We start from the raw sequence: 8,192 nt of genomic DNA, 5'->3' as shown, positions 1-8,192 counted from the left end.
ACGTACATACGAGTAATTTAAACATATTTCATTACCTACTTATTTTAAAACAATTTTCTTACAATCTTGAACGTGCAAAATCAATAGGTAGTTACCTAGTTACCTACTTACTCAATGTACACACTATGAAATATTTTTAATTCAGTTAATTCTATTTGAACATTCGCTTATTTTAATTGAATATGCATTTTATCCCATTATTAATTTCACACACAAACATACAAATATACACACAAAAAACTTAACCCATACTATGTTCCCAATCCCATCTTTGGCCGTAACTATTTCACTTACTGACTTATAAACAAATAGATGAAAATAAGTGGGAAAAGCGATTATAGGTGGTTCTGTGATTAAGAGCCATCTGTCCATATACAGTGTGATTGGGGTTGGACAAAAGGTCATATAAGGAAACGTCACTTACAAAGTTTTATAAGTATATAAATGCAAAGATCGTACCTTCGGTAACAAGAGTGTGTTTATTAACATTAGAAGCACTGAAAGCTAGATATGTTTCCACTGATATCAGATATGTTATCAATACGTTTGCAGCCCTGCAGGGTTGGGGATACACTGAGCTTCGAGCCGTCTGGAGCTTCGGGTGACAATGCTATGTGGTGGACAGCTTTCATTTTATTTATTTAAAAATATAAAACATGACTCTTACAGACATCATATCTGCTCAACATATATGCTCGATGTTTATAGATGACTTTTTATTAGTAAAACAAAATTTTATTAAAATCGGTTCGGTAGTGAGTCCATAGCAGACAAACAATATGACTTATCATGATGTGAATCATATCGATTTTAAACATCTGTTATATACTTAGTGAAATAACGAACGTAATCATACATGTATTTTGATGCATGCGATAATGGTGATTGATGATAGGAAAGCGGTAATAAATTAAATACAATATTAAAGATTAAATTGCCCACCTGTGTCATTGTTTTGTTAATAAAAATGTCTGTAAATCAAACTTTTAAGATTTAAATTATTCTGTACTAAGTACAATGTTTTACTTTAAATTAAAGAAATAATCCTTACTTATTATGTTTATTAAATGTGAATGTAAAGTCTCCCTGTCTCTTCTTCACATCTAAACCAGTGAATCGATATTGGATGAATCATGAAATACATATATAGATACAGATGTAGTTTGAAACTTGAGTAAGGACATAGGATGGTTTTTAAAAATTACTTATTTAATAAATCCCAGAAGAACAGCACGTGTGGTGACCCATTACTCTTTCTGCGCATGCGTGGCCCTCAGCGGGGCATTAAAATTGCACTCACACGTGTCAATAAATATTACTATACAAAGTCTGCTTGACAGGGCCAAACCTTGGCCCCTCCTGGGGTATGGGGCGGTTATATTTTTATACCTAAGTATATCGAATTAAATTTATTTGATACTAGCGGTCCGCCCCGGCTTCGCCCGTACATAATATTTACGTTTTCTCTACATAAGAACCATCCTCGTACTTCAAGGAATATAATAAAAAAAGAATTATCGAAATCGGTTCAGCCGTTCTCGAGTTATGCGCTTACCAACACATTTTGCGATTCATTTTTATTTTTTATATATAAGAGATGTATTGAATGTAAACATTTGACTTGCTCTTGTTTATTAAGTAGGTACTTACACTGATTTTTATGATTTGTATGTCGATAGGGGTAGGTTATATACAAAGGTTAAAATTCTTACGCTACTTGTTAGAGCTCCAGTTTTATTCGGGTTATATTGGGATATTGCAAAAAATAAGGTCATTATTGGTTGCTTAAATCAGATAAGTAAATAAATAAATAAATAAATAAATCATTTATTTCACTTAAAACATTTAACAAATTAGAGCGACCCAGGCTCCTAAGATAGTAAGAACTGTTTTTCAGGAGCCTGTGTCTTCCATTTACAGTAACACGACACGAAAAAAATCAGTGACAAATTAAATAAATAAAAAATAAATTATAGATTTACATGCAATTAAAGTAGGTTTTGATTTTATCCATTACAAATATCTAGACAAAATAACAATAGATATTATAATATAATAATAGATAGAATAAAAGGTTTATCTATAAAGAAATAGAGTAGGCGTGCAAAGTGAACAAAGTCGCGGGTACCAGCTAGTCCGCAATAAGAAGTAACTTATAAATACAAGCTTATTGATCATTACTGTTGCTATAGGTACCACTCATTATTCTGTGCTAAGGGGAAGAATTATAAACCCACATCACAATAATAAATGTATAAGTATGTCGCAGGGAAATGAGGAAATCATTACCTAACCAAGTACCTACCAACCATCTACTGACATTCTTCATGTTACAAAATTAATTAAGAGGTAATGTAGCTTTTTGTCATATGCACTAAGAAAATGACGTAATAGATAAGACTATTTCTCATCTTCCGTGATTTCGTGGTACCTATCCCTAGGGATTTCGTGAAATTTCTGATATACTTAATTGATATTTCCCTATTATTTGTTACTTCTAATGAAACACAGTAGCATTATTCAATCGCATAGATGATAGAATAATATTTACCATGTACCTAATGTGTGTGTCGCCGTAATATAATTATTAATGACGTTCGTTTATAATGAGTTGCAATGATTGTAACTTGATGGTGCATTTACACATTCGTATTCGCCATTCGCGTCATCAGTAGACGAAACATTCGTAAACGAACGTCGCGTCGTTACAAACCACGTAAGTGCGTGCGTGAACACGCATTCGTTAGTAGTAGAATAAATAAAGCACATATTCAAAATCACAAAAAATATACTCAAACTCAAACTCAAACATTTATTTATTCAATTAGACTTCTTCTAGAAGCACTTTTGAAACGTCATTAAGTACATGTTTTTAACATTACCACCGATTCGGAAAGCAGTATCTACGGAGAAGAATCGGCAAGAAACTCCATAGTTGCTCTTTTAAATCATGTCAGATTTACAATTTTACAAATTACATAATATGTAATATCATAATATATTATCATAATATACCAAAGAACTGTCCTGTGGTTTTTACGCGACAACCCTCCATGGGTTTTTATCTTCCATATATTCCTTAATACTGTAATAGGCTCTCTTGACAAGTACATTTTTTATATAAGATTTAAATGTAGAACTATTAAACTCTTTAATATTATGAGGAATTCTGTTGTAAAAGCGTATACCTTGGCCCATAAATGAATTTTTAACTTTAGCTAGCCGGAATAATGGCATTTCAATTTTATTTCTGTTTCTTGTGTCATAACAATGTCTATCTCCTACTTTTGTGTGTAAGTAAGCGTTATTATGTACATATAAAATATTATTAAATATATACTGCGACGGTACAGTAAGGATACCAGTATTCTTAAAGAGATCTCTTAGTGAGTCTCGAGCACGCAAATTATATACAGAGCGTATGGCTCTTTTCTGTAATATGAATATAGTTTCTATATCTGCAGCCCTGCCCCATAGCAGGATTCCATAGGACATTATGCTGTGAAAGTAGCTAAAGTAAACCAATCTAGCCGTTTCTTCATCGGTGAGATGCCTTATTCTTCTAACTGCATATGCAGCTGAGCTGAGCTTAGCAGCGGTGGTGGCAACATGGGCCCCCCATTGAAGCTTCTCATCTAATGTCAAACCAAGAAAAACAGTCGATTCCACAGGGTATAATACCTCCCCGTTTAAAATAATATTCCTTTGCACCTTTTTTACATTTGGGAGGATAAATTCTACACAATTTGTTTTTTTTGTATTTAATAGTAAATTATTAGCATTAAACCAATTGGATATGCGTAAAAGAGCAGAGTTTACTTCGTCAACATTTGTGTCATGTCTATCCACATTAAAAATTAATGAGGTGTCATCTGCAAACAGTACTATTTCACACATATCCTGCAAATAATAAGGTAGGTCATTAATATACACTAAGAACAAAAACGGTCCTAAGATAGATCCCTGCGGAACACCTATGTTAATCGGCGCACCGCGAGATTTCTCTCCATTAACGACAACGGTTTGTACCCTGTTCTGAAGATATGAAGCTATGAGATCCTGAGCTAAACCTTTGATACCATAAAAATTTAGTTTCCGTAATAGAGTGGAATGTTCTACACAGTCGAAAGCCTTAGAAAGGTCGCAGAATATCCCCAAAGCATTCTTTGAATTTTCCCATGCTTTGTATATATGTGATAAAAGAGCTACTCCGGCATCAGTGGTAGAGCGCCCCTTTGTGAAACCATACTGTTTGGCGTGCAGTAAACCATTTGATGCAAAATGACTATTTAATTGGTTTAAAATTAGTTTCTCGAAGACTTTGCTCAAAGTTGGTAATATGGAAATTGGCCTATAGTTATTACTGTCTTCTTGGTCACCACTTTTAAATAAAGGAATAACTTTGCTAAACTTTAGTAAATCAGGGAAAATACCACAGTCGCAACACTGATTAAATATAAACGCTAGTTGATTGGCAATGTTTTCTATGATATTATTTACTAAATTTACAGACATACCCCAGAGATCACATGTTTTTTTTAAATTTAATGTTTTAAAAGTTTTAACAATTTCATCAGCAGTCACGTGTCGCAATTCAAATAATTTGTTACACTCAGCAACGTGATCCCTCAATAAAGACTCTGCAAGCGCTGAAGACGAATTTAAATTCTTAGTTAAACTAGCAGGGACACTACTAAAGAAATCTTCAAAAGCAAGCGCAACATCAGCACTTTTGTCAATGACCCTACCAGAGTTGACAAGTTTTATGGTACTATCGTTTGATCGGATTTTGCCCAATTCACCATTAATAATTGTCCAAACCGTTTTAACTTTATTGTCAGAGTTGCGTATTTTGTCTCTGATATACAAACTCTTGGCGGTGAAACAAACTTTTTTAAATGTTTTTGAATAATTTCTAACATAACTAAGAAATGATAAGTCTTTGTTATATTGTTTCATACCATATAACTCGTAAAGAACGTTCCTGCATCTGTGTATACTAGGAGTTGCCCATTGGCTGAATGGTAAATCCTTGGTAATAGTTAAAGATTTAATTTTAAATATTTTTTCATATTCACTATGAATGAACTTAAAAAGATTTGTAAACATTTCACAAGGATTTTTATGAAAGGATTGATTATTCAGGTCAGGTAGTTTATTATCAATATTATTTCTAAATGTATGAATGCCTTTTCTAGTTATAGGCCTAACATTAATTCTTTTAAATGTAGGTATGCAATCCCATTCAAAAACTACTTTCTGGCCACAGTGATCCGAAGTTAGCGTGTTGAGAATATATTTTTCTAAACATTTGCAATCACAGTATATATTATCAATACAAGTTGCAGAAGTAGGTGTTATTCGTGTAGGCTCATCAAAAAGTTTATACAGATTAAATGAATGAAACAAATTAACTATTCGTGTTGCCGTTTGTGTGTGTGAAAGTAAATCAATATTAAAATCACCACATACTATTACCTTCTTTTTACTCCTGCCTAAACGCTTTAATATTTCTTCCATGACTGTCTCAAACAAATTATAGTCACTGGAAGGAGGTCTGTATACGCAAACAATAATGTAACGCTCAAGCTCAACACAGGACAGTTCAATGGTGCGTTCTACAGAAAGGCTAACAATGTCAGTTCGTTCCTTGCATTTTAAACTATTGTGTACAAAAATAAGAGAACCTCCATGAATAGCATTTGTCCTAAAGTATATACTTTTTAATTTATAATTATCAATATTTATTAACAACTGACATTGTTTAAGCCAATGTTCTGTTACACAAAATATTTTAATTCTATTATGATTTAAAAATAATTCTATTTCTAATAATTTGCTAGCCAAGCCTTGAATATTTTGATGTACAATGGAAAAAGGCTGCTTAGCTGTTGTCTTACATACTAGTTTAAATCTAGCTTAGGGCTAGTTTGTCTATCAACACTTAACCTAGGTTGATGTATATAATTACTACTACATAAAATTATAGTAGATCGATGGTCTGCTACTGAACATGTATCAGACTGGTTAATAATTTTATATGCTATTAACATAGCAAGTTCTCTCTTATATCTAGATGGCAGATACACTGTATTCTTTGTCAAACAAAAAGATTTTATACAAGAATTTATGTCAAAATATATAAATGCATCACTATGATGATTTGTTAAATTATATAATTTTAAATTGATATTATAGATAAACTTGTTTTGATTTTGTGTCAAACCAGGCAAATATGGCAATGTACACAACATAAATTTGCATTTTGTCTCACTACTAATTTTCAACATTTTTTGAAATCCTATATCAATGTCATGTTTTTTTAAATTAAAACTATCTCCGTATAATATAATAACAATACTATTTTCCTTAAAACTAAAATTATCTAACGAATTCATGATATATGTAAATGAACTATTAGGAGTGCAAAAATTGGTTACTTTATGCCCTAAGTTTTTTTTTTTTTTTTTTTTTTTTTTTAATGTGAAGAGCAGGCAAACGAGCAGACGAGTCATCTGATGGTAAATGATCATCGTCGCCCACTTGCACCCACAATACCAGGGGTATGGCGAGTGTGTTGCCGGCCTTTAAGGAAGGTGTACGCTCTTTTCTTAAAGGTCCCCAAATCGTAACTCATTGGAAACACTGCCCGCGGGAGCTGATTCCAAATTTCGGTAGCACGAGGCAAAAAACTTCTTCTAAAGCGAACAGTTGTTGATCGCCAGCTGTCCAGATGGTATGGGTGGAATTTCAGCTTATGACGTGCCGTACGATGGTGGAATTCAGCAGCAGGCAGTGCACCAAACAGTTCTTCAGAGCACTCCCCATGATAAATGCGGTAGAAAACGCATAAGGAAGCGACTTCTCTACGCAATGCCAAAGAATCAAGCCGATCGGTTAGACTTGGCTCGCCAACGAGTCGCACAGCTCTCCGTTGAATTCGGTCAAATGGAAGGAGATACTGTTGAGGTGCACCGGCCCAGAGATGGGAGCAGTATTCCATATGCGGCCTGACTTGCGCCTTATAAAGGTTAAGGCGATGGCTCGGAGTGAAATACTGCCCCGCTCTACAGAGTACACCTAGTTTCTGCGAAGCTAACTTAGCTTTACCTTCCAGATGACAAGAGAACTGCACATCACTCGAGATTTCGAGTCCAAGAATTCCGATACTGGCTGTGGCTTTTAGAGGAGTACTTTGGAAAACGGGAGTCGCGATAAAGGGATTCTTCTTAGCGGTAAATGCGCAGACTTGTGTCTTATTGGGGTTAAATTGGACCAGGTTAATTCGACCCCAATTCGAGACTTCATCTAAGGAAGTTTCGATTACGGACACAAGATTGTTCCGGCACTCAATGACGCGATCCCGAGAAATATTGCTGCAGCCGGCATAAACTGCATCACACGTACTGTCGTCTGCATAGCAATGAATGCTGCTAACGCGCAGCAAATCATTGATATGCAGAAGAAACAGTGTGGGAGACAGAACGCAGCCCTGAGGTACACCAGCATTCACGAGCTTAGGTTCGGAGCATGAACCGTCGACCACGACTGTCATACTACGCTCAGTGAGAAAACTGGTGACCCATCGGCAAAATTTCTCGGGAAGCCCATAGGAAGAAAGCTTCGAAAGAAGCGCTTTGTGCCAGACCCGATCAAAGGCTTTCGCTATGTCCAAGCTGACCGCCAACGCTTCACCCTTGCTCTCAATCGCCTCCGCCCAACGATGTGTTAAATATACTAGAAGATCACCAGCCGATCGTCCGTGACGGAATCCATACTGACGGTCACAGATCAGCTGGTGCTCCTCCAGATACTTGAGCAACTGGCGATTGATAATGGATTCCATTATCTTGGAGAGCAAAGAAATGATAGCTATGGGTCGATAATTGGACGGGTCTGAGCGATCGCCCTTTTTCGGGATAGGATGCACTAAAGCTGTCTTCCATGAGTTCGGGACAACGCCAGTAGAGTAGGAGTGCCGGAAAAGTCGCGTGAGAACCGGAGCCAATTCAGGTGCGCACATCTTAAGCACTATGGGAGGAATACCGTCAGGGCCACTTGACTTATGGACGTCCAGGGAAAGGAGTGCTTTACGCACTGCTCTCTGACTGAAACGAATGTCGGGCATAGATGCATCACATCGTGGAATGGTAGGTGGTAAGTACCCTGTGTCGTCCAACGTCGAATTAGCA

Source organism: Colias eurytheme, chromosome 21 (assembly GCF_061535395.1).
Source record: "Colias eurytheme isolate Ceu_HAF_F1 chromosome 21, ilColEury1 Martin Lab GWU primary, whole genome shotgun sequence".
Taxonomy (NCBI): Eukaryota; Metazoa; Arthropoda; class Insecta; order Lepidoptera; family Pieridae; genus Colias; species Colias eurytheme.
The sequence above is the reverse complement of the archived record's forward strand: the minus strand, read 5'-3'. Positions refer to the sequence as shown.